At 43.5% G+C, this 8,986-nt stretch overlaps 1 pseudogene across 1 annotated transcript; it reads left to right on the plus strand.

Annotated features, from left to right (window-relative positions):
- The first annotated feature begins 2,919 nt into the window (after window positions 1-2,919).
- Window positions 2,920-3,769, plus strand: LOC307106539 (polypeptide N-acetylgalactosaminyltransferase 11-like; annotated as a pseudogene). Its single transcript has one exon. The product of its transcript is annotated as a polypeptide N-acetylgalactosaminyltransferase 11-like (transcript).
- Window positions 3,770-8,986: the final 5,217 nt, after the last annotated feature.

Consider the following 8,986-nt stretch of genomic DNA (forward strand, 5'->3'; position numbering starts at 1 on the left):
TATAAAATTTCCAGATCCACACAAATGAGACTTCCTCCGTTTAAATGACCCTAATCATTCTAATTTAACTAGATGGGGCTTATTTCCCTTAGACAGAGCTTGTCATGTCGAATCTCCCCCATGGAGATGAATAGCATGCCCAATGGGTAATAAGTATTCCAGATGTTGCCTTGCCACTTTCCAGCAAAGTTATTAATAAAGTCAGTTGCTTCTTGTCTTTTTTTAAAAAAATCTTCTCATATTGCTGAGAATATAAACTTTCTTTCTCTTCATTAAGACATGGTAATTTAAAAGTACAGTGAACGGGCTGCCACAGAGGATGGTGATTTTTGTAAAAGTACCTATCTGTCCTGACTCATCAGGCACCAGGGACTCTTTAGGCAATTTGAGGCTTGGTGGGACAGAGGATGGGATGGGAGAGAGTACAGGAAGACATGGAGAAGACTGTGCCAGAGCTTTGTGTTTGAGGGGTGTATATGTGTGTATCTGTGTGTGTGTGTGTGTGTGTGTGTGTGTGTGTGTGTGTGTGTCTCTGTGTGTGTATCTGTGTCTCTGTTGGAGGGGATTGAACACCAAAAGAGCCATTTTCTTTACTCTAAGCTGGAAATAATGAACATGGGAATAGCTACCATGCAGCCCCTTGATTAAAGTGGACCCGTCCTAGCTGGAGTGTGGCAGGAAGCCCGAGGGCCTCCTGATTCACCTTCTAGCCATACCTTTGCCCTACCCTGTGGTAGCCAGGGTGACCTCTCAGCAGTGACCACATCACTGAGATTATTGGGTGCGATTCTGTGTATCTGTCCTAAGTCACAGAAGGGAAGGTGTGTTGCTGAAGTGCAGAGAGAAAGCTGGAGGGGGACAAGAGCCTGGAGAGAGAGAGAGAGTCCAAAAGATACAAGGCCCCATTCCAGATACTCTTCTAGATGAAGATATGCCTTTCCAGGCGTATTGGAAAAAGCTGCCTTTTCTTAGAAACAAAATAGACATTCAGAACTGGGAGAACCTCATAATCATGGTAATTATAAAGATTTTCCAGTGTGATGAATTCACTAGTCTCTTCCAAAACCCTTTGGGCTTGGTGAATTTTTCTTCCATAAAAACAAAACCACAACACTTTGGGCTTCCTTTTGTCTTGCCCTCTCTCCTTTTAAGCATAAAAGTATGGTTTAATGTTACTCTTGAGAAAGAAAAGAGATCTAAATAATTGGTAAAGTGAATGACGTGTGAGTCTTCAGAAAAGTCTCAACTTGCACCATAATACACACTGGAATAATCTTATATATCCAGTCCAGCCCGTCCCTCATCTCCAGTGATTCTGACTCTAGTTAACAATAACTTGACATCCAGTGTAAACTGTTTTAAACTTTGAAGTGGAAGAAATTGATTGACCATTAACACCATGTTTGTTTGGAAGTTCATACTTGCAGCATTTCCAATATGTTTGAATGCTTATGTGGATTTTTAAAAATGTAGATGCCATTTCCTCAAATGTCAACAGAACAATGCTATTTTGGGGGCAAGTGTTTTTCTGAATTGCCATCATCATTATTAATTTTTCAAGCTCATTAACAATTGAAATTATTAAACTGAGCTCTACTGACATCTGCTGGACAAAATCTGTTTTTCATTATATTACCAACTCGGTAATGTTCAGGTTTTGCTAATTTGATGGTTACTGTTAATTAAACCAATCAGAGTTGTACTAAATAGAAAAGAGAACCAAGCTAAACATAAGATCGTGAATCAGCATGCATAAACCTGAGTAAAGGTTTCTGTGTCCATTGCTCTCACTGGAAGAACCATTTTTCAGTTGGTGGTTTAACACATTTTCTGGGTGCCCTCTAGGTATTAGATACTGTACTTAGTGGTACACAGTGGCTCCAGTACTTGGACAGGGCCCCTTCTTACAAGGAGCAGAAGGTGTGGTGGGGAAGACGTATGTCTAAACAGATTATTGGTATTTCAGAAAGTTTTCTATCCATAGAGCCTCCTCTCTCAGCAGCAAGTCGGGATGTACTCGTTCCAAGAACATCTTTGTGGGGGGAATAAAGCAGAGCAGTATCATTTTATCCATTAGGCGATGATTAGTTTTACTTTGTAGTAGGAATTTTTCATGGGCCTACAAATATGTGTGCGTGTATGTTCTGAAATATAGCAAGAAAACAACTTACAAATTAAATGTCTGTGGGAGCACAGCTCCTCGGATGCCGGGTATTAGATGAAGACACGAGAAGTTGTAGGCATATGCAGGAGAGACTTTATTGTAGACCAGGCAGCCGTTGCTACTACAGGAGCCATCAGACAACGTAGTTCTTCAAAAGCCCCACAAAAGCCCCACAAAAGCAGCCGTGCACTGGCTGGTCAGTGGCAACTTATGTACACGCTCAGACAAAAGAGGCCTCGTGCCAATTAGTGATGCTCGTGCTACATTAACATAAACAGATTGCCGAAACTGGTTTGGCTCAGTGGATAGAGCATCGGCCTGCGGACTCAAGGGTCCCGGGTTCGATTCCGGTCAAGGGCATGTACCTTGGTTGCGGGCACATCCCCAGTGGGGGGTGTGCAAGAGGCAGCTGATAGATGTTTCTCTCTCATCGATGTTTCTAACTCTCTATCCCTCTCCCTTCCTCTCTGTAAAAAATCAATAAAATATATTAAAATATATATATATTAAAAAACAACAACACATAAACAGGTTACATAAGGGTGCGCTTGCGCAGTACGTGTATTGCTACTATTGAGTCATTGCTCTCGCACCTGTGTAGGACAAAGGGGCCTTTCACCTAATAATACTGCCTGCCTGCACGAGTATGGCAAATTGGCCTTGATCCTCCAGTGTACTCTGTTTAGGGTTCCCACAATGTCTACAGACCAGATGATGTTAACCTCACTATTTTTTTTTCCTCTTCTGAATTGGGTATGGTTTTTAATGAACATGATCAGGAGTTGAGAGACTTGGGGTATCAGAAACATGCCTTCAGTATGCTCATTAGCAGCCCCTTGGACTACCACAGAGCTGTGCCAGATACAAGGAATGCAGCTCGTAAAGACAAGGCATACCCTACGGATCTGCCAGTCGCTAGTGTTGTTATTTGTTTCTACGACGAAGCCTTGTCTGCTTTTCTGCGGACTGTGCATGGCATCCTGGACCACACACCAGCCCAGCTTCTCCATGAAATCATCCTCATGGATGACAACAGGGACTTCCATGATTTGAAAGGAGAACTAGATGAATTTGTCCAAAAACACCTCCCTGGAAAAATTAAATTAGTAAGAAATACAAAGCGTGAGGGATTAATTCAAGGAAGAATGATAGGAGCAGCCCACAGAGCAGATGATGCCCTGGTGTTCCTGGACAGCCCCCGTGAAGTGACTGTGATGTGGCTGCAGCCCTCGCTGCCTGCCGTCTGGGAGGACCACGGACGGTCACGTGCCTGGTGATGGATCTCATCAGTGCAGACCCGCTGGCCTACAGCTCGTCCCCTGTGGTGCCTGGAGGGTTCAACTGGGGACTGCACTTCAAATGGGATCTTGTTCCCCTTTCTGAGCTTGGAGGACCAGAAGGAGCTACGCACTGGTCAAGTCTCCTACAATGGCTGGAGGACTGGGTAGAAGCTACTTCAGTGAACTCAGGCAGTGTGACAGCGGCATGGATATCTGGGGAGAAGGAAACTTGGAAGTGTCATTTCGGATTTGGATGTGAGGGGGTAAGCTCTTCATCATCCCTTGCTCCAGAGCCAGACACATTTTCCTTAAAAATGGTGGCTGAGTAAGTGGATGCTGCACGGGCACGCTCCCAGGTCCGCACGGGAATTACAACTAAAATACAGAAAAACTTACTGAATAATCAATGGAAGACTCGCTGGAGAGAACCCTGACACCTGAGGATGGAAAGTGGAGACCACATAGAGGCTGGTAAGAGGGGCGGAGGTGCGAAAGGGCTGAAGTTCCGAAGAGCTATCTCAGCTGTGGGGGTTGCCACTGAGAACTCTGGGGTCTAATCCCCAAGCTGGGCCCCCCCAGCAGAGAGCACCCGAACTGAGAAGGGTACCCGCATAATATCTGGCTTGAAAAGCAGCGGGGTAGCTGTCTGCCAGGGAGAGATGGCTGGAAATTCAGGCACCCTCTTAAAGGGCCAACGCATATATTCCCCGTGGAGCCAACCATCTTGTACTCCAACAGAGGAACAGCAGAGTGGACTGGAGCAGGGTGAGCAGAAGCCAGGTTCAAGGGCTCTGGGGTTAGCGCTCAGAAGGCAGATACCCGGTTTCCTGTGCAGAGCCACTCCCTCATGCTGAGGAGGTAGTCTTTCTCACTTAGACAATTGCTATACAGGCAGCATTGCCTGGGGGGAAGACAGCTGACCCACTCTATTGGAAAACACCTTGCCCTTTACATAGACTGAGAGTAACAATTAGCCTCCAGGCAGAAACAATTGCCCCACCCTATTAACCTCACTATTTTTATTTTATTATTATTTTTTAACCTCACTATTTTTAAATTTAGTGGTTATCAAGCTTGCCTGTCATCTGAATCAGTGGAAGGACTGTTAAGGCAGATTGGTGGCTCCATGGCCAGAGTTTCTGACTCAGTAGATCTTGAGTGGGCCCTAGATTTTGCATTTCTAACAAGTTCCACGTAATGCTAATGAATGTGGCTTCTCCAGAAACTGCACTTTGAGAACCAACAGTCTGAGCATGTTAATTCACCTGTTTTGGCTGGAGCACCCAGGTAAGTCGGTAGCACCATTGGCTGAATTAGAAAGTTCTGTTGAAGGGGCAACTTGCAGGCAAATATGATAAAATAGACTTTTTTTTAAAGGAAATAGAAGAAAAGGCCATCAAAGCCAGAACTACAAGATAGTCTTTTAATGTATTTTAATAAAATATGGATGCAACCCAATTTTTAACTGGGCAGGTGAGAGCTTGTAAAATATAAAATAGCACATGCTATGTATTCAGTGTTAAAAGTGGAAGAAAATTCACTGGTTATGTGAGTCATCTAAGCTTGGATCGATTCCTAGTACAGGGCTCCCAGGGCATATATGTATGTGAGCAGGAGTAGGAACACACTCACTTGTATCAGCCTTTCAATTGAGGAGAACTAATGGGTTTTTCTATTTGTAATGAAGTTTCAAGCTTCCTGGGTCAGTCCTGTTCTTAAGCACTGAAGTGTCCCTGGATAAATAGTCCCTGAGGTACTATAGACCTGTATCGCTTTATGAAATTCTCATTTAGGAAACAGGGCAAATAGATAATGGCAAATTAGAAAAAAAAATGAGACTGCTAGTGTACATTTACTACTCGGAACATGCTAAGAAAAAATTGGAAAAAGGAATGAGATTGATCTGCTTTTGAGTTTTAACAAAACCTTTAAGAAGTTGGCTGGCTAATAATGTCTCATAAATTCTAAACAGGGGGCTGAGGGGTCTAATTTTCCTCATGCAAGCCTTGATTACAGATGACTCAAATTAATTCTTTTTTAAAAAATATATATTTTATTGATTTTTTTACAGAGAGGAAGGGAGAGGGATAGAGAATTAGAAACATTGATGAGAAAGAAACATTGATCAGCTGCCTCCTGTACACTCCCTACTGGGTATGTGCCCGCAACCAAGGTACATGCCCTTGACCAGAATCGAACCTGGGACCCTTGAGTCTGCAGGCCGACGCTCTATCCACTGAGCCAAACTGGTTAGGGCTCAAATTAATTCTTTAGTATAGCTCTCGCCCATATGATTCTCATGTTATAAGAAGCTTATGAGTCTTCAAATTGAGAAAGGTTCTAAATCCTTGGCTATTCCCCCATTAAAATTATAAATACACTAGAGGTCTGGTGCATGAAATTCATGCACGGAGTGGGGGATCCCCTCAGCCCAGCTTGCACCCTCTCCAATCCGGGACTCCAATCCAGTTTAGGCCTGGCAGTAGGACATCCCTCTCACAATCCGAGACCGCTGGCTCCTAACTGCTCACCTGCCTGCCTGCTTGATTGCCCCTAACTGACCGCCCTGCCAGCCTGATCACCTCTAACCGCCTCTGCCTGCTGGCCTGATCGCCTCTAACTGCCCCCGCCCCTTGCCGGCCTGGTTGCCCCCAACTGCCCCCCTGCTGGCCTGGTCGCCCCCAACTGTCCTCCCCTCCCCCCCTGCTGGCCTGGTTGCCCCACGCAGCCGGCTGTTCAGTCATTTGGTCATCCCTCACTAACCCCCCTACTGGCCTTGTCACCCCACGCAGCCTGTGTTCATTTGTCTGTCTGGTTGTTTCGGTCGTGATGGCCCCTGGCTTTTTATATATTAGAGTATTTATTCCAAGTCCATTTCTCTCACTCGCTACAATCACCACCACAGAAAGTTGGTCACCTCAAGACCGTATTGCCTTGACATTGTGTCCCCATCAGAAATCAGACACTAGTCTTTCCAGCACTGTCATGCTCTTGCTCCTAGTGATTCACATTCATCATTCAAGTCTCTTGACTTTATCAGCTGAATACTACTGAGTCAGAATCCCATTCTGGGTTGATTATCTAGTCCCTCCTACTCAAAGGAAGCTCTGAGGACAGCAGCATGGCATCATCTGGGAGTTTGTTTGGAATGTGGAATCTCAGGCCCCACTGGACTGGCATTTTAGAATCATTTTCACAAGGCCCTGCCTTTAATGCCTTTTGTGTTTTTTTAACTCTCATATACTTCTTTCTCCTTCCATTACTTAACTAAAGCCAGTCCTGGTAAGGTTCCATATCACATAGAAATTACCTGTTTATATTTCTCTCTAGATGTAAACAGCCTTTTGTGAGCAGGTATTACCTTTACCTAATTCTAGCTAGATGCTGTACTTCGCATATTCTAGCAGCATAGTTAACATTGTTTGGGTTGAAGTGTTTCAAGTAAATTGCTATGTAGGTCATGAACCAGTTATTAAGGTGCTAATGACTAATAGCAGGTTGATGAGCTACGGTATCTCTTTAAAAATATTTGCATTTTAACGGGATTTCTAAAGGAAATGAATTTAATGTAAACTATTAATAATGATAATGCTGGGAGTTCTTGGGAAGTTGACCAACTGAGTGGGAATGATTTGGGGAGTAAGTGACCTTTTGTCCTCAGATTTCCTTTCACCTCGCCCATCTTTAAGGTGGTCCAAACGAAAAACTCCAAGTGCTTCTGGGCTGGCTGAGTGGCTTTTAAAGTGTCTTTTCCCTAGTGGATTATAAACTACAATATCTCTATATCAATATCAATAAATTTAGCTAGAAACCACAGATCACATGAGAGACCTGGGCATTCTGGAAATTTGTGGAACAAAGAAAAGTGTGTGTATGGGGAGGTAATGGGAATATTAGAATATATTTTATTGCAATTGCTCATCTATCACTTGTCTTCTTTGCCAGACTGTAAGCTGTCAGACTAGGGATGTCTATCTCACACACACACTTACCTTGCATACAAACCTGCATGTGTTCAGTGAATTTTGGGGACACAATGGTTTTTAAGCATTGCTCATGGCACGATTAAATACAAGGGCATGTCTACAGCCATATACACAGACTGCCAGCAGTTTGGATTATATCAGTAAGGGTGTGTGTTAATTCCTGAATGTGGAATCCTGAGAGATCAATATGAACCATGAACTTTCACAATGAGCCACATCAGTATTTTGGGGGTGACAGATGCCTTTCTTAATATCCCAGCTCCATCAGAGAAATGAGGCAACCGTGACACTACTTTACAAAGGGATGTATCAACAATCTTGCCTTCCCTGCATAATGACTGTGTACCTCCCAGATGCTGTCTCTAATACTTATTTGTAGAGTGATAGAACATTAGCTGCAGCGTTAATGTCACCAGGATTGTAGTTTGCATGTGGATGAAAAGTTAACATAATGTAGGAATGTGAAATTAAACTGGCTGACTCTGAGCAGTGGTCCTGCTAAGATCCATTTCTCTGTTCTCATTATTTTGCCTCCTGGTTTATTGTGTTTGCTGTTCTCTCCCATTACTCACAAAATTGTCAAATAAGACCCCGAGGATGTACCAGCACGGGGCTTCTGGAAAATAGTGTTTCAATAGTTTACATAATGAGTCCGATGAAGCCAATGTGTTCTCCATTGTAAAAAGCCAAGGTTCTCTCACTTTGTTTATTGACCTCAGCTTTAAAAGGAAGACAGCGAATGTGGATGAGAAACAGAATGAGAAAGCCAATTATCAGGGGATTGACTGGTAGGATTTTCTCAGTTTAAATGATGCTTATAAGAGCAAAGAACTCATGAGACTTTTAATAACACTGACTCCACAGTGGCAAATATCTAGGGAAATAGAAATGACACAAATATTATTATTATATTCAGAGAGTACGAGAAGAAGGAAGGAGGCAAAGGCCTTTCTAACGGAAAGTTAGAAAGCCATAAATCAAGCTACCATTGCTAAGAAGCAGGGGACAAATTACTTCTTTAGGTTTTGTTTGTTCATGAAATGACAACTGCGGCACAACCGAATGCACTTGCCATTATTTTTCTTCTGGTGGGAAGATGAGCCAGGGCACAGTAAACCAGAGAACAGTGCTAGCTGGCCTTACCAACTGAGATGTAATCTCATGGAGTTAGCGGGGATACTCCAGGCATCACTTGAGGAATCTCTGGGTGGCTTCTTTGAGGCTCTGTCCTCTCCACGCCTCACTGCCCATGTCAAAGATGTGACTCTGCCATCGATACCTTCATCCAATCAAAGGAGGGTAATAAAAATGTGCATTTATCCTTAGTATTACGAGTCATTCAGACAATAGACCAGGGGTATGAAGGGCATTTTAATCATATGCACCCGATGACAAAAGCCTCATTCAGGGATGAAAACAAGTATCGTATAATTTGGCAGGTCTCTGTTGTGCTAAGTGACACTACAGGGCTGTGTCATGAAAATAAGTGGGACAAGTTATGCCAGGTGATTCAGCAAAACTCCTTCCTTTCTAACCTCTGCACAGACAGTTTATAA

This window comes from Cnephaeus nilssonii (genome assembly GCF_951640355.1).
Source record: "Cnephaeus nilssonii genome assembly, chromosome: 10".
Taxonomy (NCBI): Eukaryota; Metazoa; Chordata; class Mammalia; order Chiroptera; family Vespertilionidae; genus Cnephaeus; species Cnephaeus nilssonii.